Source organism: Enhydra lutris, unplaced genomic scaffold (assembly GCF_002288905.1).
Source record: "Enhydra lutris kenyoni isolate GAN:26980312 unplaced genomic scaffold, ASM228890v2 scaffoldscaffold47, whole genome shotgun sequence".
Taxonomy (NCBI): domain Eukaryota; kingdom Metazoa; phylum Chordata; class Mammalia; order Carnivora; family Mustelidae; genus Enhydra; species Enhydra lutris.
In genome coordinates, this window is record NW_019154131.1 from 9,739,270 (window position 1) to 9,763,494 (window position 24,225).

Genomic DNA, 24,225 nt, shown 5'->3' on the forward strand with positions numbered 1-24,225 from the left:
GAATCTATAAGGAAACCCGAAAGAGTTATTTTGCTGGAACTATGAAAGGCGCTGGAAATATGTCAGAACTGCTTTGCACCCACTAGACAAGGTGTAACACCCACAGGTCCCACTGGGCTCCAGTCCTGCATGGAACATACTGAGACTTCACTGAAAGCAGTGCTGCGGAGGCTGAGAGGTAGCGCAACCAATCCCACACCCTCCCCACCCGGCCCCACCAATCGGGGGGATCAGGCAACTGGGTAATCTGGGAGAAGTACCCGAGGCCTACTGCTGCCTCCTCCATTCGTCTTTGCGCACAGCACAGCCTTACAATGGGCAGGCATTCCCCAAGATGAGGAGGGCAAAGGAAAGAAAGAGTCCAGGACAGAGTACTTGGAGAGCGAATACCATACAAGAAAGTATGTAGGAAACAACACATAAGGACGCTGATAAAACAACCGGGGACAATCACGCAGAGTGCCAGGAGCCCTGTGAATGTACAGAGGATGACGCTCAGCAAAATGCAGGTTATTGCTATTAACATAACCCCATCTGTAACCTCCAGGCTGCTGGGGTCTTCCAGAAACACGGTTTTCATGGGGGACGTCGACCACTGTGAATCTAAGTAGCTGATACAAAGGCCAACGATTTTAAAACAATTTGGAGACATTCGTATAGTAAATTCCCTTCATCTACCAAAGGAAATATGAGCATCTCTGAGGCAGAGCAGCTGCTTAATGATTACAGAGCAATATTACACAACAGTTTAAGCCAAGAAGCAAAGAACAACTCGGCATTTATGTGACGCTGTATTTACACTACATGTAATGCTTTTTAAAAAATAAAATTGAGTAGGAAATAAAGACCTCTGCAAACTGAAGATTCTCAAAGGCAATATCAAATTATATTATTTTACTTCTTTTTTTATTTTTCTCTAACAAAAGCAACAATAAATCACTACTCAGAAGTTAATATAGTGTTTAACCTCCTTTACAAACAATAACAAAGGGACACAATGGCATATCTAACTGTTAATATCTCAAATTATAATCAGCTCCATTTGAATGTTAAACAACATTTACATAGAAAATCCAAAGGAAAACTGATAACGCTCATTTTTATAGTCTACTGTGTTCTATTCTTGAAATTAAAAAAGAAAAAACCACAGAAAGCAGTTATTAAATTCATGAAAGCTGTCTTCAAGTATTAGAAGGACTGTTAATGTAGATGTTGGATAAGACTTCTTCTGCGTAGTTCCAGGAACTGTTTTTTGGCTCAATAACCAGACTTGTCATCCAATAAGAAAAGTCCTAGAAGGGAATGGGAAACCTTGCAAAAGTGGAAACAGCCAACAAAGGCCAACCTACTGTTCTAAGATCTTCAAATGCATTCATTCACATAATGATCCTAATTATCCTACCCATTGTCATGCAAGCGTTCCCATTTTACAGATGAGAAAACTTGTGTCTACAGAGGTAGGGGGTTTCCTAGGGGCAGTAAGGACCCCCCCATTAGATTTAAGAATTCTCACTTTGGGTAGGAAACTGAATTAAGATCACTTCTGAAGCCCATTGCAATGCTCAGGTTCCACTTTTTTTTTTTTTTTAAGATTTTATTTATTTATTTGAGAGAGAGAGATTGCGCGATTGTGCACACAAGCGGGAAGGAGGGACAGAGGGAAAGGGAGACGCAGACTCCTTGCTAAGCAGGGAGCCCAAAGCCAGGCTCCATCCCTGGACCCTGAGATCAGGACCTGAGCCGAAAGCATAAGCTTACCCCACTGAGCCACCCAGGCGCCCCCCCAGGTTCCGCTTTTTCACCGGGCCCTTTTCGTGTTCGTTTTCTTGCATTGCTTGCTCATTTGGAGAAAGAACAGGACCCCTAGGTATCTCGCAGGCATTTTCCAGCCTTAGGATTCCAATTGTTCACTTCCTTCAGCAGAGTGTAAAAGACGCCTAAATCCTTTTGTTTATGGATGCAAAGGGGGAGAAGATAAGATTCTTTTACACTAGCTCTTTGCCAGTCTTCACATAACTTCAGATACCACCACTAACCTACTGGGAATTTTCTGGTAGTGGTGTTGTAAGGCTTGGCTTTATCTGCAGTTTCTCAACTGATCTGCACTGTCCACAGTTAAGAATGGAAAGTGGGATGACGAAATAGACAGACTAATCATTACAAAGATAATGCTTCTCTGCGCAGAGACTGACCCTCAGCCTATAGCCAAGGTTCACATTCCAGTATTAATTTAGATTTAAGTTTATCCTTCACTGTGAAATGTCCCTGTTGGTGATTTAAGTGATTCAGCAGGACAGCAATTTTCTGATTTTAACACGCTCTGATAGTACTATATTAATGTTATTTGTTTTTCAGTATTTCCTTCCAGTACATTAAACTTTTTCCTGCATATATGTAAGATATAAAAATATGAATTTTTAAAAGCTGGGATCAAATTTAAATGAATTTGTATTTGCTTCTTTTCTAATCCACATTATATCTTTCCCTTTAGGTTCAATAGTTTTTCAAAAGCATGATTTTAATGTCTGTATAATATTACACTGCATGGCTGTACTTTATTTGACCATTCTCCTTTTTTTGGCATTTTAGGTTATTTCCCATTTTTAAAAATATTATAAACAGAACTGCCATTAACATCCCCGTACACAAATCTTTGTCAGCAATTCTCATGATTTCCTTAGGCTGGAGTTCCCAGAAGTGGAATTGCTGGGTCAAAGGACATAAACTCTTTTTAAAAACTCTTGGTTAAAAACTGTCAAGCTGCTTTCCATAAAGATTTTTGCCAATTTCTTCTCCCTCGGGCAGAATGAACGTGTCCATGTCACCACCCTCTGCCACAATTACATGTTAGTCATAATAGGGACTTGCTTTAATTGTAGCAAGTTGATAGAGAAAAGATATCATTATAATAATGTCATAATTTTCATTTAATTATAATAAAGTTGGATTTTTTTCAGATATTTATGCATTTTTTCTTTAAACAAACATTCAAAAATATGTAAAATAGGGATTGTGTTATCAGGAATATTTTATTCCTAATATTAATGACATTACCTCTAGAGTTTCCCAGTTAATGACAGTGTTGGCTGTTAATTAATAATTGATTTTTTTCTTATCATTTTATATGTTCACTTATTCTTAGTTCTCTCAGATTTTTAAAAGTGTTCTGATCAGAACAATTATTGAATACCACTAAATGCTTTTTTGGAGTCCTTTTTAAATTTCCTTACAGTGTTTACCGTTATTATATATTACTGAATTCTTAAGGTAAATTATCTTTGCTTATCCACACAAGGTAGCTCTTTTAATTTACTGCTAAACTGGTTTGCTAACAGTTGCTTCTGAGTTCTATGTAGCTGGTATACTTTTCTGGGGATCTTTGTTTCATTTATGAAGTTTTCATACTATGCTTACATACATGCTTCATAAAATTACTTGGATGACAGCCATTTTTATTTTTAAAAATATGAACAGTTCAGAAAGTCTGGAAAAACTCGCCGGTAAAACTGTCTTCTCATAATCTGTTTTAGAGAAGATTCTTAGAAAACTCTGAGTCTTTCAAGAATTTGCTCTACTCTTGTTTTCTGGTCTTGAGGCAATTTTATTATATATTATATTACATATATATAATATATATATTTTCCAAGAAAACGATTATTTTCTTTCATATTTTTAAATTTATTAGCACAGATATTTTATGGTTTACCAAATGTTTATTTTTAGAATACAGTAAATAAAATAAAAAATAAATTATATTTAATACAACATATTGAAATATATTATAATTAATAAAATTATATTAAGTTATGTTAAAGTATACTAAAAGATCAGCTCTGCCACTTACTATGTAAACCTAAGGTAGGTTGAGCAACGTTTCCACACCTCACACTTCATTATAATATAAATGATAATCACAGTACCTATGAGTCAGTATGAAAACTGTAATCATTTTCAAATAATAATAGATTTCATTTTAAGAGCAGGGAAAAGGAAGGTAGAACTTCCAAATTAACAAAGGGAGGGCAAAACACGGTGAATACTAACTTGATCAAGACAAAGAAACTAAGAACATAAGATGTAAAAATAAATAATATAAAGTAAATAGAACAAATTAAGCATATCCCATTACAATACAGGTAAGTGGATTGAATTAGCCCATAAAGAACATTAGATAAACTGAAGCAAATAAAATTCAGCTATTTTTAAGGAACACATTGAAGACAAAATGACAACAAGAATAAAAAGTTGAAAATAAAATGATGTGCAAAATGAAATCAGGCAAATTCAAACAAAAAGTAAGCAGTGTCAGTGGTGGTGAAGAGAATTTAAGATGAATTACAATAAACAAGATAAAGAACATTACAACTGAAAAAAAAAGTGTATATGATAAAGAGGATAAATCATAAAACTATATGTACACCAAACAATATTGTGCAGAATGCATAAAACAGAAATTATTAAAATCCAAGAAACTTTACAAAAATACAGTTGTAGTGAGAATTTTGAATACACTCTTTTAGAATTGAATATGACTATTAGACAATGACTAATTTTATATCATTCAAATACAAAGTGTACTTTCTTAGCACATTCACAAAAATTTTATAAAAATTGATCATGTCCTTGACCAAAGAGATAACTGTTATTACTGTGTCACCTTTAGAAAATAAGGCCAAAAGTAAAAAATAAAAAGTGACCACATTTTCTGAACTACCTGAAAATTAAGAAAATAAGCTATGGATCAAACAGAATCAAAGAACAATTATGAACTACCTAGAAAACAATGACAAGAAAGAGACAAAAGGCCAATTACTTTACCATAATGATAGAAAGACCAGCAAAACATCCCAAGAAAAATTAAAAAGGGAATTAAAGACAAAAGCTGAAATCAATAAAATAGGAAAAGAAGTATTTAAAACAAAACAATAAAAGGGAAGATGATTTTCTGAGAAGATCAGCAAAACAGAAACATCATTTGCAAACCTCATTAAGGAAGAAAAGAAAAAGCGAAAATATACAAGAACAGAAGGGAAACATAACCATAGAAACCAAATACGTTAAAAACATTATAAGAGAATAACACATGCAACTTACTGACCACAACTTTGAAAACATAAATGGGCAATTACTTACTAAAATAAAAGTAACCGAAATTGAGCAAAATGGAAACCTGAATAGACCAATTACCCCTAGTGTGGTGGTTCCCTAAATCTGCTGATCATTGGAACCACCTGGGGTTCTTGAAAAACAGCTTATGCTTGGCTTCAACCCTCGGCTATTCTGATTTAATTGGTATGGATGTGTCCTAGACGTGAAGATGTTCCAAAAGTTCCCCTGGTGATTCAAACGTGCAGCAACGTCTGGGAACCACTGGGTTAGCATCTTGGTGTTCAAAATGTGGTCCCACGACCAACAGTACTGGCATAACTGGGGAACTTGTTAAGCATAGAGTTCAGTGTCAAGCCCAGACCCTCAGAATCAGAGTCTGCAGCTTAAAAGACCACCAGTGACTCGTATGCAGTTTGGAATTTGAAAACCCTAGAAGAGAATTAAAAGGTGATTTAAAAACCACCTTCAGAATGGCACCAGGTAGAGATGGGCACACAGCTGGATTTTATCTTTTACCCAGCCTTTAAAGTCCAGTGATTTTTACACTCTCCCAGGCTTTAGCAAATGACAAATTTCCTTACAAAGAACGCTCTCTTGATAGCCTTTATTAGACCAGCAAAACTTAAGTAACTAAATTTGCAACCTCCCTCATTAAACTAAAGCAAGTAAACAAAACAAAGACCAAGCATACACATAAATGCAACCTCAAAGATCCTAAATAAAACTGAATATATTCGATGCACATATTTGAATTGAATATAGCAATGTTATTGAAAGAACAATACACCCTTATCATTAGGGTTTTATTCCTTGACTGGGTGCAGTTCACTGTTAGAAAATCCATCAGTACGATAGAGGAAAAAAAAGGAAAGATACACGACCTTATCAAGTGATGCTGAAAATGCACTTGACGCCAACAAGAAAAGGAGGCGCTCCTAATAACAAATCTAAGCAAAAAGTGATTAAAAAAAAAGTAACAAACTGTTTAGCAAAACCCAACAAGTTATCCTAAAAGAAGAAAACTAGTCTGCCATTCCTAGGTACTCGACACCCTCAAGCCTCCTCCTCTTTTCAATCCTTAAAAATGTAAACTGTAAATACACCAGTCGCAAAGACAAAGGCTGTATGATTTCACTTAATCTAGGTATCTAGACCAGTCGAACTCGTAGAAACAAAGTAGAATGGTGGATGCCAAGAGATGGGAGAAGGGAGAATGGTGAGTTGTTATTTGCTGGGTACAGAGTTTCAATTTTGCAAGAGGAGAAAGCTCTGGAAATTGATTGTGCAACAATGTAGATAAACTTAACACTACTGAACTGTACATTTATGAATGATTAAAATGGTAAATGTTATTTTATGTATATTTCACAATTAAAAAATCATGATCTGGAATTTGGGACTCAGATAATTGTTACTAAATTCTTGTTTATATATATACAAGAATTACTTTTTTACATTGGTACTAAATTCTTATTTATATATATTCAAAAATTACATTTTTAGACTGACATTTATGTCTGCAGTCTTATTCATAATAATTACTTAGGTATAATTCTGCTTACTATTCTCATTATTAGTCTATATCTGTAGCTATATTTATATCTATAGGTATAGATTTGAGAATTTCCTGTTCTGAATTTTTTTTTTTTTTTTTGGAGTGTATCACTTTGTTAATTGGTATAGGTTTTCAGGTAAAGTTTTTACAAAGAAAATAAAAGACTATTTTTTGAGAATAGAGAGTTTTTGAGAAAACTCTCTAAACATGAAGTTTCATCATAATTCCAAGTAATTCATCATAATTTTAATCCCCCACTCTTCTGTTACTTAAGGTTGACCAAAAGGAAAAAAAAAAAGTATAGGTAACTTGTTTTTCCTCCAGGATGATTATAAGATTCTCTTTTTCATCCACAAAATACAAAAACTTCCATAGGACATATTTAAATATAATTACTATTGGCTAGATATAGTTAGTCCCTTTGATCTAAATATTTAGATCATTTTTAGTTCATTAAAGTGTTCTTAATTTGTCTTTGATTCTATTGCTCTCCTAAATGCTCTGCTTTCTCACCAAGAACACCTAAATTAATACTCAATTTTCTATTCTCCCACCATAAACTTTCTCATCATGTTATTAACCTCTCTGTTCTTTTCTTCTGCTTTTAAAGCAAATATCTCAAGTTTGTCCTCTATATCAAGCATTATTTCCACAATATCAGTTCTGTTTCTTATTCCTTCAAATGCAGACTCTAATTACATGAAAGCAACTTCTTGTTATTTCTTATCCTATACACTTTCCTCGAAGTTATTCTTTTATCTCTTCATTTTTCCATGTAAGTACTTTCTTCTAACTCAGCAAATTGTTTTCTCTGAAATTTTCTTCTGCGCTTCATTTTCAGAAATATGTTCTTCTTCACGATGTACCTTTCCCTAGGTTCTTCACTATTTTCTTACCAAGGGCACACTCTTGCGATCGTTTTTCTTTTCCTTAGAGGGTAGTCTATAGAGATTTAGGGTCTGTCCTTAGAAAAGTGTACGGCTTTTCCCTTGACTTACAATAAGTAAAGGTTTCAATAACAGGATTAGTCAAAGTTGATAACCGCAGCTCCTAACCCGTTCCCACTGACTACTGCTCCTTCGTCTCATAAGCCTCTTCTCACCCCACCACCTAGCTATGTAAGGTCCTACCAGGTACGTACATGAAAACCCTCACTCTCTGTAAAGTGTGGCTCTGGAAGGACAGATGGGATGAGATTTCAAAGGGTCTTTTCTATGATGTGAAAGAGTTGGACTGGCACAGAATGGAAAAATTGTTTAAGGATTTACACACATACATTAGGAAGTAGAAGCAGATTGCTAGATGTCTTCCCACACTCTTTCTCTTTTCTTCCTCTTCATCCCATATTTCCTAACCCTGTTCTCTGAGTTTACAGCCTTTTAAATCAATACAGAAAAATCTCTGAACCTAGGGGGATGAAAGTGGGATTGTCCACAATTTCTCGAGGAACTAACACGGCTATCTTTTGTACGGTATTAGGTAGGAAAATTATCATTTTTAAATTTAGTCTCAATACACAGTTCATATAATTATAAGATAAGCCTCTGTGTTTCTAGCTAAAGGTGATTCTTCAGTCTCAGTTTTAGTGTGCTTAGCCAAAGGTACAGTTTTACATATCCTTGTAGAAATTTTAGTGTAGAACTGGGAGAAACTGGGTCAGAAGTTAAGCAAGTAATGTGGACTTTATATTAGATAACTACTGGTAATTATTTTGCTGAATGCCTAAAAAGACCTAGTTTTAAATCTCACTACTCTCAATCAAAATTTTAACAGGGTTTGTTTGTTTGTTTGTTTGTTTGTTTGTTTTTGTAGAATTTGTCAAGCTGATCCTATTTAGATGAAAATACAAAGGACCTAAAAAATCTTTTTAGAACTCATTATAAATACTTATCAAAAAGTTACAGAAATAAAAAAAAGTTACAGGAATCAAAAAAGTACTTTGATCTTGGCAAAAGATAAGACATATATATATCAGTGAGTTGGACCAGAAACAGACAAATAAATGTATCATTGTTGCTACTGGGTAAGTAGCTATGCAATTCAATGGAGGAAAAAAAATGTCTCTTAAACAAACGGTACTGGATTAATTGGATATCTACATTTTTTAAAAAAGGATAACAACCTTTAAAGAGGATATCAACCCTTATGTCACACCATATGTGGCGTATCTATATAATGGAATACTACTCAGCAATAAAAACAAATAAATCATTGACAAATGTAATCACATGGATAAATCAAAGTCTTTATTCTAAAGAAGCCAGACAAAAAAGAGTAGGTTTATACAAAGGATACATTTATATAAAATTCTAGAAATGTAAAGTCATCTAGAGTGATATAAAGCAGATCAGAGGTCATCTGAGGATGGGGGATAGAGAAAGGAATAGATTATAAAGTGGTCAGAAGAAACTTCTGAGATTGATGGAAATGCTCATCATCTTGATTATGGTGATATATATATGTGTGTGTGTGTGTGTGTGTGTGTGTGTGTGTGTATACTCTTTTCCTTTTCTTCCCTTTATGTGTGTGTGTGTTTGTGTGTAGATCTATATACACTATAGATAGTTATATAATATGTTGTATATCAATTATACCTCAATAAAGAAAAAAATGACCTTGAGCAAGTGATCTATATATAGTGGTATCCAAATTTTCAAAATAACATTTTTCCACATCACACACAAACAAATCACAAATGAGTCCAAAACATTTCATTTAATCAGTCACATATTTTTTGCAGCTTCCAGAAAGATCTTACCTGTTCCTTCATTCATGATCATGTGAACTCTAATACCATTAAAGTACACTCCTAAGCAAAAGCATAAAAATAGCAAGAAGGCCTTCTTCACAATTCATCAGATGGTGAGGAGAAACATTTGATTCATCTGAGACTGGTATTCTGAATCAGTAATTATGTTGGGGTACTACAATTCTCAGTCTGATACATCCCTACAAAATTCTTCAGACCATGCCACACAAAGTTAGGAGTTTGTAATGTCCCCAAACAGTCAAGTCTGAGGGGGTGGTGTGTCCACAAGGCAGAACAGACCCACTGTCTCTGTCTATGAAACACCAGGCTTTTCCTGGCTCAGGTCAAGCTGTAGGGATGGACATGGTCTCATTACTGAACAAACAGATTACAATTTATTTCATGTACTACTGGTCTAAGCCTCCATCTCATAGATTCTAAACACTGCTGAACATTTTCTTTGGCCAGATATTTGCCTTAGATGTTAAATGTACAAATGGAAGCTTACTATTCTCACCTGAAGGTGTCCAGAATCCACAAAGGGAAACAGAGAAGAAAATAGTGGTTAAAAAAAAATGCAATAAATGCTATTATTATAAACTGCGATAAAGGGAGGGCCTGGAGATGTCTCACGGATGAGGTGTCAAGAAAGTACAGACATTCTAGGCAGACAAACCATATGGACGGAGACACAAACAACATGGCTAAGGCTAAGGCTAAAGGCAAGGTCCATGTGTGCAGTGAAAGGAACATTCAGGACCATGTCATAAAGGGTTGGTTAGATGCCATGCTATAGATCAGGCTTAGCCTAGAGTGGAGATTTTCAAAACATATACGGAGGGGAGTATAATAATCAGATTTGCGCATTATGGAAATCGCCAGGAGCCTACAATGGATTTTCACAGGGATTAGGACCTGAGGCAAAAATATGAGCTATGGAGTAATTTGGGAAAATTACTACAATAATCTAGGTGCTCTAGTTAAAAGGACACAGTGTAAATATATTGAAGAGAATCACAATATATTAAGATTTAGCACCAACTATCTTCTTTTTAAAATATTTTGCCTTCCTCGTCTGCTGTAAGAGTAACCCCACCAGGGACCTTTCCTCATCCCTCTGCTCCTCCTTCTATACGTTTTCTCAAAAACTTGTAGATAATCCCTCCTCCACCTGCCGATGCTATGCAAAGTAACGTAATTTATATGCGCTCTTTCCAGATATTGCGAAGACATAGTAAGTATAAAGTCACAGAATCTTTTATTTGTCTTAATGAAGAAGACATTCTTCTACTCCTTGCTTACTTACCTAGCATCTGTGCAGTATCGTTCTGCACAGAAAGTAGTCCAATTCCGAAAATGACTGCAATCCAAAATACCCAGTTTTGAACTAAAAATCCACTACATTAAGAAAAAAAAAAAGTGCCACAAAACAACAACAATAACAACAACAACAAAAACCGGAATCAGTATCTTATAATACAACCTGTCATTTGTCATCCATGCTTTACCAGAATAAGGGACCTCAACGAGATCTAATGCAGCCCGGAGAAACGCATGTGTACAACACCTATACCATTTACCATGTGACTTGCTTGTGCCGGGGCTCCCTGGAGCCCCTTCCTTGATCCTTTGAGCTCACTGATTCCTGGGTTAAGAACCCCCAAATATCTCTCCTAGCCTTGAGTTCCAAACCCTTTTCTGCCAATGGCTCATAAACACTTTGAACAAACAAAAAACTACAGCTTTATTGAGATATAATTCACATACAATTTTAAAGTATACAATTCAGTAGTTTGGGGTCTATTCAGAGAGTTGTACAACCATCACCTAATTCCAGAACATTTTCATAACCTCCACAAAAAAAACCCATACCTGTTAATGATCATGTGCCCATGTCCCACAACTCCAAGCTCCTCACAACCTCTAATGTACTTTGCCTTGATAGATTTGCCTATGCCAGACATTTCAAATAAATAAAACCATATAATTTATGAAAAAAGAAATTCCATCATGTCCCTGTTTGTTTCATTAACAAATGCATGTGATATTTTAATGATGACAAGATCAAATCTGCAAGTCAAGTGGTTTTTCTGTATTCTTCCTCCTGAATGCCCTGGAGACATGAACCTGCTTATGGGATGGAATGGGGAGGGGTTGGAAAGGGAACATCTCTGTTGGGTTCAAGAATCAGAAATACTGCAGTGGAAAGAGGAGTATGTTCTTAGTTCTAGTATGTAAAATAAAATAAAAGAGGGCATAGTCCCCAAAGACCAGTGAACAAGTTAAAAGACCCCCCAAAATTTATAACATTGAAAACCGAAACCTAATATTTTTCTTAAATTCTTCTATCTTCCAAGGCACTATGCAAAAGCAACAAGACTCAATTTGCCATGCGAAAGTACTTGCTGAAATTGCTTGATACCTTGTCAGTCTTTTATAGTTCCAGAAAAAGAAAGAACTGAAACTTCAATAGGATTTTTGCCTGCTAACTTGAAACCACATTCTTCTTCTATAAGGTAGAAACAGATTACAACTTGGGTAGCTATATATCTTTCTCTCTGCTTCATATTTTATTCTGCTTGCAATATATTAGCATAGAATCGATCCCTTTTTCCAAGCATGATGCTCTAATAGGCAATCAGGTCCCCTGGGTGCCTTTGTACGGGACAATACGTCCAGCAAGCTTAGCTTCTGCCGAGTTCAAATGATTTTAACTGGCCTGGAGCAAGTCCACTCTATGTCTGATATAGAACAATCCCAGCTTTCCAGCTGTGAGGAGGAAAACGCTTTGCATTATTAAATTGTAGCCATATGCTGCAAAAGCAGGCCTTGCAAATATGGAGAGGGACAAGAATTTAAATGGAGAGGAAACTAGATGCAGGGAATCGTTGTAAAAAGAACCTGAGATACTTGAGTCATGAGCCTTGGGCGGTGGGTGCGCTCACAGCCTAACCCAGGGTCATCAAGATGGACACCTCTTTCGGAAGGGGACCCGCACCCCCTGCCCCCCGAAGGGAACCGAAGGGAAGAAAAATATGGCATACCAACATCTTTTAAAATTTAACAATTTGCAACCCATTCAGGGGCAAGGCCTCTTGAAACTTCTCTGGAACTAGGTGTACAATGAAGTCAGAGCCCATATCCACACATTGAAATTTCCCTTGCCCTCCAAGTTACTTTATATCATTTCAGATACCAAAAGGTCCTGCAATACAGTTAGAAGTCTAGGAAAAACAAAAGTTGGGCTAGATAGGGTGTCTCTCCCGGCTAGTCCTTTCCCTCAGAGCGTTGTGAGAGAAGAGCATTTGATGTGTTTAAATTACCCTGTGACTATGTACCAAGCGGACCCCTGACCTGTACAAATGCAAACCCTGAGAACCTCGAGAAGAGGGGCTCCTGGGTGGCTCAGTTAAAGCCTCTGCCTTCAGCTCAGGTCATGATCCCAGGCGGGGAGCTGCTTCCCTCTCTCTCTCTCTCTCTGCCTGCCTCTCTGCCTACTTGTGATCTCTGTCTGTCAGATAAATAAATAAAATCTTTTAAAAATTAAAAAAAAAAAAAAAAAAAACCTTGAGAAGAGATGGAGCAGAAGACCAGATAGGGGCTACAGGGCTCTAGCAACTGGAGTAACTTGGCAGAGAGTCCCCCATTCTTGCATTAGTGTCCCGACCCCACAGCCTCCGGAACTCTCCACTAACATCTCTCCCCAAGCTCATTCCCACGGAGGCCACTGTCACTCAGGATTCAGCTCTATCGTCTGCTCCCCCTCTGCCCACTGCCCCTTGTCCCAGAAGCTACGGCTGTTACAGCTGCCTCCGGGAACTCAAGTGTGGCAGTCGATGGGAGTGACTCAGTCTGCGAAAGGACCTCAACACCAGGATTTCTCATTTCTTTCTCTGCGTGGCAGTGCACACTCATAAACATTCAGGCCAAGCATGGACGAGGCCAAAATTCATTTTTTCACAAGGCCTTGTACAGAGTCAATTGTATTATTCACCAGCTGCAGGGGAGGAGAGGCAAGGAACAAAGTATGAATGACATAGTGGGGTTACTACTGTCTTAAGGTTTAGATCCATGAAAAAATGTGAGCTTTGGCCTCCACTTGCCAATAACTAATTGGACCTGTGGGCAAATCCCTTGTTCTCTTTGTCCCGTTTTCATAAGTCAAGTGAAGACACTGGGTTAGCAGTGGTATCCTCTGCTTTCTTGAGTGTGTCAAGTAAAAAAAAAAAAAAGACATTGGATTACAGTAGCCAATTATTCATTTAGAAAATGGGAAGGGGCAAATGTGTAAGCAAACATAAGCATGACACAAAGCAGCAATTGTAACCGAAACAGGAGTGTCCAGGAGATCCATTGGGCAACGCTGTACCTATAGTCACTTAAAAATTTCTTAAGAGGGCAAATCTCATGTTAAGTATTCTTATCATAATGAAATAAAACTAAAAAGAAAAAAAAAAGCAAAGGAACACTGGTCCTACTTACTTACTGACCATTTAAGTAGAGCACAGTCAATTGAATCAAATAAATACTATTAAAAAACATGGAAGCAGAAATAGAATGGAAAAGAGGCACTGGAGTCAGATCGTAAAAGTCATGTATAAATGAAAATAAATGAAATAATAATAAATGAAAATGAATAAATAAAAAGTCATGAATTTAATGAAAATCATTTCAAGTGGAGATAGAAGCCAAGTTGCAGGAGAAGTTAAGGAGGAAGTTTAGTCTTTTTCATGAGAAAGAAAAGAGGGATGGGACTCTTAGTTGAATGAGGTGCCTGAATGAGGACCAAAACATGCATTTTTTAAGTAAGAAATAAGTTGGGACACCTGGGTGGCTCAGTGGGTTAAGCCTCTACCTTCAGCTCAGGTCATGATCTCAGGGTCCTGGGATCAAGCCCCGCATTGGGCTCTTTGCTCAGCCTGCTTCCCCCCACCCCCACCCCACCCGCTGCTCTGACTACTTGTGATCTCTCCCTCTCTCTGTCAAATAAATAAATAAATAAATAATTTTTTTTTAAAAGTAAGAAATAAGTTGCCAGGAATGAGTTAATAGAATAAAGGAGATATCTGCAGAGAGCCAGGAAGAATAAGGCACACAGAAAAATTTCAACGGAGACAGAAAAGTTGGTGGCTTCAGAAAGTAGGACCACTATTAAAAGGTAAGTGGGAAAAATCCTTATAGGATGTGAATACAAGAGACTAAGATACAAAATGTTGCCAAGGGAAAAGCAATCTCTAATGATACATTTGTACTCCTTCTCATGTCACTTATAAACTATGTAACAAAATTTCATACCACATTTCCTTTGATGTCAAAAACCTCAGAACAAAATTGACTACCTAAAAACCATCATTCTATCCCATCAAAAGACTTGAAAATACCTCTTTCTTTGCCTCAGATCTTATCTTGACCTGTAACTTTGTGTATGTCATCTTAAAGTTTTAGAGGAGAGCAATAAAAAAAAAAGAAAAAGAAAAAGAAAAATCAATGAATTTCTATCTGGATCCATAGCAAATGATACTTCCTGTAGAAAGCCTTCTTGATCAACCCAGCTAGAAGAGAAAGTAGGTTGAAAAAGCCCTCACTTTTACCAAGTACCTGCTACTTGCCAAGTATGCCCCACCCCACACCTGATGCTTACAACTGGTGTGGATATAGTTGTGCTGAGTTCAGAGAAGTTGGCTGATATGCTCAGGCTCCTCATGGGCCCCATGATCATTGTAAAACATGGAGCCTTGATTCAGTGGAAAAATTTAATTCTGAAGTTCATGTTCTTCCCACTTCCTCATGTTCCCTACGACAGTTGGAGAGAGTACTTCACAACTTTGAACTCCCATGACACTTGAGTTGTCATGCTGAGTAACATCGGTCTTCACGACATATAAAAAATAGCGCACATATTAAATGAACAGAAAAGTTTGTGGAAAGCAAGCTTCATTTGTAACGTAAAACCACTGTAAAACCATCCCCCATTTTACCTTCTACAGCATCTAGCCTAGTGCTATGAACAAAAGAGATGCTCATTAAATGTCTGTAACTGAATAATCCACCCACAGACAGCTCGTTCTGGGATGTTCATTGTTCTTGGTGTAGAATGATATATATTTCCAACTCCTCCAAAGCAAATGGCTATCTCAACTCATTTAGAGCTGACTCAATCTACACCTTGTCTCTGGGAATGTAATATTTAATTCTGAATTCAGCAACTAGTGGGTACTCAGTATTATTCTTTGTCTATCAAGGTAGGTGATCAAGGAAATATGGAAAATCTCCTTCATGACCTCATAAGACATCCCTAAGTTGTCTTTTTCCGCCCAAAATTAATATTATGAGTGATCAGGCTAGAACCATTACAGAGGCTAGGCATGGTGCTATCCGCTATGTAGATCAAGTTTTGAGGAATGGGTTATATACAAGCACCCATATGCAGCCTATAAAAATAAGGAGCTGAGGGCTATGTGCCCTTCTCAGTTTTTAAGAGTAATTTGCCAAGAAAACACTTTCTTAATCTTTTAATCCTTTACTCTGAATTCTATCCTAAATTTGAACATTTAGGAACTTTGTGATGTCTTGAAAAAAAATTAAAGGATAAAAAAGAAAACTGTTTCTGAAACAAAATCTGGTAGAAAAAAATCCTTTTATTTTTGCACTGACTTGCATAGACCTCATTCTAAAATTACATAAAAGGTTTACCTACGATGTCAAGTCTTACCACAGTTAACCAATCCTTTTAATGTCTTTCTATTTATACTTCCAAGAACAGAAAGCCTGTTTATAGTCAGTTGCATATTGTCTAATGCCAAAGTTTAAAATTACTTCTAAGTATCATGAAATAGTGTATTTTCCTCTATAAAAGTTTTTATTCTTGTGGCTGCAATAAATGAAAATATGAGAATAAATGGGTATGAACTTATTAAATGAGGATTAAATAAGCTATGATTTTTAAAAATCAGAGTAGAATTTCTTTTCCTTGACTTTGAACATAAAACATGCTCTATGGACTCTTTCAGGGTCTATGAAAATGTATTTGCCTTCACACACAAATAAAGAAAAACACTGTATTACCTCTATAACTATTAGAAAGTAAAGTTTGTCCCAAATTCTAAGTTAAAAAATAAAAGAAGTCAAGCAAATATGGGCTTCCATACTGATTCCAACAGATGATAACTACAGCTACAGATGCTAAATTAATTTTATCAATAATTATTTATTTGGTTGGTTTTCATTAGTTTTACGACAACCCTCTGTTGGCTTTAATCTCTGTACCTATAAAATAAAGTTGGGGACAGATTGACTGTAAAATTTTTATGATTTAAAGAATTTCTTAAATGCAAGGTCAGCTGATTACTATAGTAAACATATACTACTATGGGTAAAGAAGAAATGATAAAAGAAATAAAAAAATACCTTACAGCAAATGAAAATGGAAATGAAACATATCAAAATGTATGGGATCCCGCGAAGGCAGTTCTATAAGGGAAGTTCTTGGCAATAAATGCCTACCTCAAGAAACAAGAAATGTGTCAAATGAACAACCTATCTTTACACTTCAAGGAACAAGAAAAAGAAGAACAAAGCCGAAAGTTACAGAAGGAAAGAAGTAACAAAGATGAGAGCAGAATTAAATGAAACAGAGATTATAAAGGCAATAAAAATAATCAATGAAATTAGGAGCTGGTTTTTTGAAAAGATGAAATTGACAAAACTTTAGCTAGACTCACCAAGAAAAAGGGCTCAAATAAATAAATTCAGAAATGAAAAAGAAGATGTTACAACTGATATCACAGAAATAATAAAAGACTATTACAAAAAAAAAATATGCTAACACACTAAATAACCTAGAAAAAGTGGATAAATTCACAGAAACATACAACCTACCATGAGCCATGATGAAATAGAAAATCTAAACAGACCAATTACAAGTAAGGAGATAACCTTACTTGTATCAAAAACCTCCCAATAAACAAAAGTCCAGGACAGACAGCTTCACTGGTGAATACTACCAGTCAAAATAAATAAATAAATAAATAATAAAAAATAAAAAAATTAACATAATCTCTCTCAAACTGTTTCAAAAAAATAAGAGGAGGGAACTCTTCCAAATTCATTTTATGAGGCCAGCTTTACCCTGACACTAAAACCAGGATAAGATGTCACAGAAAAAGAAAATTACAGACCAATATTTCTGTGAACATAGATGCAAAAATCCTCAACAAAATATTAGCAAACCAAATTCAACAATACATTAAAAGGATCATACCCCATGATTAAGTGGGATTTATCCTCGAGATACAAGGATGGTTCAACAGTGGCAAATTGGTCAATGTGATACACCACATTAACAAAATGAAGCTTATAAATCATATAATCATTCCAATAGATGCAGAAAAACATGTGACAAAATTCAACATCTGTTTATGATTAAAAACTCTCAACAAAATGGGCTTTAGGGACCACATCTCAAAATAATAAAGGCCATATACGACAAGTCCACAGGTAGAATCATACTTGGTGGTGAAAACCTGAATGCTTTTCCTCTAAGATCAGGAAATAGATAAGGATACCCACTATTACCATTTTTATTTAACATAGTATCAGGAGTCCTGGCCAGAGGAGTTAGGCAAGAAAAATAAATAAAAGTCATTCAAATTGAAAAGAAGAAAGAAAGCAAGAAAGAAAGAAAGGAAGGAAAGAAGGAAGGAAGGAAGGGGGGAAGGAGGAAGGAAAGGTAGAAAGAAAGAAAGAAGAAAGCAATCATTATTTGTAGGTGACTCGTTATCTATATAGAAAACCCTAAAGACTCTATCAGAAAACTGTTAGAACAAATAAATTCAGTAAAGTTGTAGGATACAACGTCAAAAATCTGTTGTATTACTGTACATTAATAAGAGAGAATAGTAATGGGGCGCCTGGGTGGCTCAGTGGGTTAGAGCCTCTGCCTTCGGCTCAGGTCATGATCTCAGGGTCCTGGGATCAAGCCCCGCATCGGGATCTCTGCTCAGCAGGGAGCCTGCTTCCTCCTCTCTCTCTCTGCCTGCCTCTCTGCCTCCTTGTGATCTCTCTCTCTCTGTCAAATAAATAAAAATAAAATCTTTAAAAAAAAAAGAGAGAGAATAGTAATAATAATAATAGAGAAATTAAGAAAACATTCTGTTTAGGGGCCTGGGTGGCTCAGTTAAGTGTCTCACTTTTGATTTCAGCTCAAGTCATGATCTCAGTGTTCTGAGATTGAGCCCCATGTTGGGTTCTGAGCGGGGCATGGAGCCTGCTTAAGATTCTTGTTCTCTACTATGCAGCCATCAAAAATAATGAAATCTTGCCATTTGCAATGATGTGGATGGAACTAGAGGGTGTTATGCTAAGCGATATAAGTCAGTCAGAGAAAGACAATTATCATATGATCTCTCTGATATGAGGAATTTGAGAGGCAGGGCCAGGGGCCGTGGCGGGTAAGAAGGGGAAAAAAATCAAGCAAGATGGGACCAAGGAGGGAAACAAACCATAAGAGACTCCTCATCCCAGGAAACAAAGTGAGGGTTTCTGGGAGGTGCAGGGGCGGGGAGGGATAGGGTGGCTGGCTTATGGACATTGGGGAGGGCACGTGCTATGGTGAGTGCTGTGAATTGTGTAAGACTGATGATTCACAGACCTGTACACCTGAAGCAAATAATACATTATATGTTTAAAAAAAAAAAAAAAAAAAAGATTCTTGTTCTCCCTCTCTCTCTGCCCCTCCTCCACTCTAAAAAAGAAAGAAAGAAAGAAAGAAAGAAAGACATCCTGTTTACAACTGCATCAAAAAAAATTTTTTTTAAGACCTAGGAATATTTAACCAAAAAAGTGAAAGACCTATAACTAAACACTTAAATACTTTAATGAAAGATGTAGATGAAGAAACAAATAAATGGAAAAATATTCCATGCTCATGGATTGGAAGAATTAATATTGTTAACATGTTCATATCACCCAAAGCAACCTACAGAATCAATGCAATCACTATCAAAATTCCAATGGCAGTTCTCATAGAAATAGAATAAACAGTCTTAAGATTTATATGGAACCATAAAAGATTCCAAATAACCAAAGCAATCTCAAGAAAGAACAAAGCTGGAGGCATCATATACCTTGATTTCACACTATATTACAAAGCTATACTAACAAGAACGGTGTGGTATTATACCAATATGCTGATCACATACACTGCTCCATGGAACAGAATAGGGAGCCTAGAAATAAACTCATACATTTATAGTCAAGTAATTTATGATAAATGAACCAAGAACACACAATGATAAAAGGACAGTCTTTTCAAAAAATGGTGTTGGGAATTGCACCATCACATCCAAAAGAATGAAACTAGACCATTATTGACTCCATACACAAAAACTAACTCAAGATAGATTAAAAACTCAAATGTAAGGCTTGAAACCATAAAACTTCCAGATGAAAACATAGGCAGTAAGTTCTCTGACATCAGTCTTGGCAATAATTTTTTTAATCTGACATCAAAACCAAAATCAATACAAGCAAAAATAGATGAGTAGGATTATATCAATCTAAAAATTTCTGCATAGGAAAGAAAACCTTTAAGAGAAGGAAAAGGAAACCTACTGAATGGAAGAAATATTTGCAAATCATATACTTGATAAGGGGTTAATATCCAAAATATATAAAGAATTCATACAACTCACTAACAAAAAAAATCTGATTTAAAAAATGGGCTGAGGATCTAAACAGGCATTTTGCAAAAAAGACATACAGATGGCCAACAGGTGCACAAATACATGCTCTGCCTTATTAATCATCAGGGAACTGCAAATTGAAACCTCATACCTGTTAGAATGGTTATTACCAAAAAGACTAGAAATAGCAAGTTTTGGCAAGACTATGGAGAAAAGGGAACCCTACAACAGTGTTGGTGGGAAGGTAAATTGGTGTAGCCACTATGGAAAATAGTATGACTTTCCTTCAAAAACTAAAAATATAACTCTACATGATCTAGCAATTCTACTTCTGGGTTTTTGTTTAAAAAAATGAGAACACTAATTTAAAAAGATAAATATACCTAATGTTCATGTAGCATCATTTATAATAGCCAAGATATCAAAATAACCTAAGTCTCCAACAATGAATGAAAGGATAAAGAAAATGTGGTATGTAAATATAAATATAATATATGTGTGGTGTGTGCATATAAATGGGAGTATGTATATGGAATATTATTCAGCCATGAAAAAGGAGGAAATCTTGCTATTTACAAAAACATGGATGGCTCTTGAGGGTATTGTGCTAACTGAAAGAAGTCAGACAGAAAAAGACTGATATCACATGATCTCTCTGGTATGTGGACTATATTTATTATATATATTATATATAATATAATATAATATGTTAACATATATAATAACATTATATAATATACTAAATATAAACATGTAACTTCCGACTATATCAAAGGAAATGAGAAAATGTGTATCATCAAAAAAAAAAATTAAGTTGTCTAGTGCCTCTTGACTAAAATAACAGCGCCCTATCCTTGGGCACCATCAGAATTTTAAAGCCCCTTAGACCTGAAAAGATGATGATGCCCATCCCCACCATGTAACAAAGAATAAAAACAAAACATGAAATCATAAATAGTATAAGGAAGTGCAATAAAGACACACGCATCTGTTCTTATAGAATGACTGAATGGCATCCACATTCATGTTAACAGCAGGGAACAGATTTCACAGAGCTTCTACCTCCAAAAGGGCTGGAATGTTTGCTATCACTTCCCAAGCTGTTGGGAAGGAGATGGCAGCCATGTCTATGGGTTGCCCATCTCCCATTGGAAAACTACTGGTGATAAGAGAAAGTGTTGGCCCTCAAAGTGATCTTTTCCTGAAGTTTAACTTCCCTTTGTTAGAACAATACAAGCAGTAAAGTGATTTGATTCTCTAGTTGTTTATGGTAGTAGACTGAACTTTCCCATGAATGCATTGTGCCTTGTTGAAATACTGAATATGAAGAGTCAGAGGTTTCACATTTCAGCCAAAGCTAGAAGACAGAGATGAAAAAAGCCTCCAAAAGATAAATGATGCTCTAAAATCCCAAACGTGCTTACATTCAAGAAAAGAGCTTTTTTTTTTTTTTCTTGAGAGAGAGAATGAGAAACAGAGCACACATACAAGCAGGGGGAGGGGCAGAAGGAAAGGACCTAAGCAGGTCCACACTCAACCCAGAGCCCGATGAGGGACTTGATCTCATGACCCTGAGATCATGACCTGAGCCAAAATCAAGACTCAGACACTTAACCGACTGAGCCGCCCAGGTGCCCCATGATAAGAGCTTTTAATAGTATGTATAATTCATTCCAATTGACTACAAAACAAAAACCTTAATAAGTTCTGATTTTTCATATTTCAAATTAGAAACCATTCTACATTTCTAGTGGCTTGATTTATTTCAAGTTACTGCGGAACTCTCAACTTTCATCAAATGGGATTCCTTAACAATTCTTATGTTTAAGTCCATAATACAATGATACACAACATAGGTTAAAACAGTGGCATGCTTCTGAATCATCAAAGAAAATTCTATATTTCTTCCATTTAATTTTGAAATTATATATTTTATTATTTTCTAACTGAAAAACTGGTAACTGATGTACCATGTATACATATACAATATTCAACTAATTGTAATATGATCTACAACATCCCAATTTGAAGACATTGTTCTCAAAAAGGATTGATTTCCAAGGAAAATTTAAAAAGGAAAAAAATTAGAAGGATTCTACCTTGCTTATTTCTATTTGTCATATTATACGCAAACAGATGAATTAAGAGATGCTACACTGAATGTAGCAAAAGAAAACTTGAACCAACCTTCTTGACAAATACTGAAAAATCAAAATCCGGCATTATACAACTATTCAACAATTATTCATTCAGCTTAAGTAGAGAACATTTTTAAGTGAGTGTAATTCTGTATATGTTCAGAAGTGCATTTCAAACAATAACAGCTTTATTAATTTCAAATGCAAAGAACATATCCCTTGTTTTAGGCTGACTGATTTACATTACTTATCAACTCTTTTTCTATTAACTACCCTCCCCTACCCCATTCTTTCTAAAATGAGTGAGGAAGCTTTTAAAAAATGTTTGAACACAATTCACTTTGGGTTATTATGTTACACAGGGAAACTATTACTCAAGTAAAAAGAAGAAATCTTAGTAAAGTTAAAAGGATAACCTATTGAAATTTTCCCAACTTCAGGAAATTTTTGCCTTTTTTAAAAGATCTAAAAAAAAAAAGAGTTTATTTATTTATTTGACACAGAGAGAGAGAAAGAGAGAGAGAGAGAGGAAGTACAAGCAGGGGGCGTAGCAGGGAGAAAAGAGCAGACTCCCAGACTCCCACTGAACAGAGGGCCCGATGTGGGGCTCGACCCCAGGACTCTGGGATAATGATCTGAGCCAAAGGCAGACTCTTAACTGACTGAGCCACCCAGGTGCCCCTCAGCTTCAGAAAACTTCTGACAAAAGTTATTACATTCGAAATAGTCTTTTTGATTCTACTCTCCCACCAACACAAAAAATAAAGTAATAAAGTTAACTGGAAGTTATATTTAAAATTGTTCTGTTTTTTGCATGTTTTGTTATTAATCTGTATGAATTCTGAATGATTTTGATCAAAGTAGGGAGAAATCAAGTTAGCATACATTTTTCAATCTAAATTAAAACTCTGAATCTTTGAAGTATCGGCTACTTTTGCCAAACAGTAAGGTTTTGTACGATACAGAATAAGTTAATATGTATTTGAAAAATACAGTTTTTTTAAGTTAAAAATAAAGAGCAAAATACAGGCAAGACTCAGAAAGAAAAACTACATTGCCTTGACTTTGCATCTTTACTTGCATATTTACTTACTGTATCTTTCTTTTTTTTTTTTTTAAGGATTTTATTTATTTTTTTGACAGAGGGAGATCACAAGTAGGCAGAGAGGCAGTCAGAGAGAGCAAGAGAGAGGAGGAAGCAGGCTCCCTGCTGAGCAGAGAGCCCGATGCAGGACTCGATCCCAGGACCCTGAGATCATAACCTGAGCCAAAGGCAGAGACCCAACCCACTGAGCACCGACACACCCTTATTGTATCTTTCTAACCCCATTTTCAAGTTAAAGACTGGCCTGACATATTTTCTTACAGTTTGGGGTTCTTTAGACAGTTCAACCTCACAGTAGCAAAACCCTATGACAAGGCAGGTCAAGTAACTAAGGACCTAAAACTAAGTCTACCTCAGAAACCTTTTATTATCACCTTTCAAAGACATTTTGTTTATTTTCAATGAAAATAACCAAATCAGATTATTTTGGAAAGTAGAGGGCATGCGTGGTGAGTTTGGATTTTTGCGTTCATTTTGCTTTGTTTTTGTTGGTTTATTCTTAGAGCACTCTTTTACCCAAGTAACAGGTACAAATGAGATTCTCCTGATAATGAAATATTAGAAATTCTTCTTTTACACAAGTTTTATGTCATGAGGAAAAAACCACAAAGTACTCCTAAATCAATAGGTTTAGAAGCAACAAAACTCTGAAGACAGCCAAGTTATAAAAGCCCATTTTCAGATCTGGAACAACTTCTGAACATACAGAGAGTATTCGGCATACATTATACTGAAGGAAAAGTCCTACTTTCATTATTTCCTGATTCTTGGAATCCAATAAAAACTTTACGGAACAAAAACTCTTTGGCAAAGAATCCTTCACTGAACGCATAACCAACCACCTCCACAACCCTCCTTTTAAAGTAATGAGAGTTGATAAACTATAA

At 35.8% G+C, this 24,225-nt stretch overlaps 1 protein-coding gene across 3 annotated transcripts in view; it reads right to left on the reverse strand.

Moving 5' to 3' along the window:
- LOC111156574 (nuclear factor I B) overlaps nucleotides 1–24,225 on the reverse strand; it is a 304,583-nt gene that overhangs the window by 70,486 nt on the left and 209,872 nt on the right. The gene's annotated exons all lie outside the window — the stretch shown is intronic.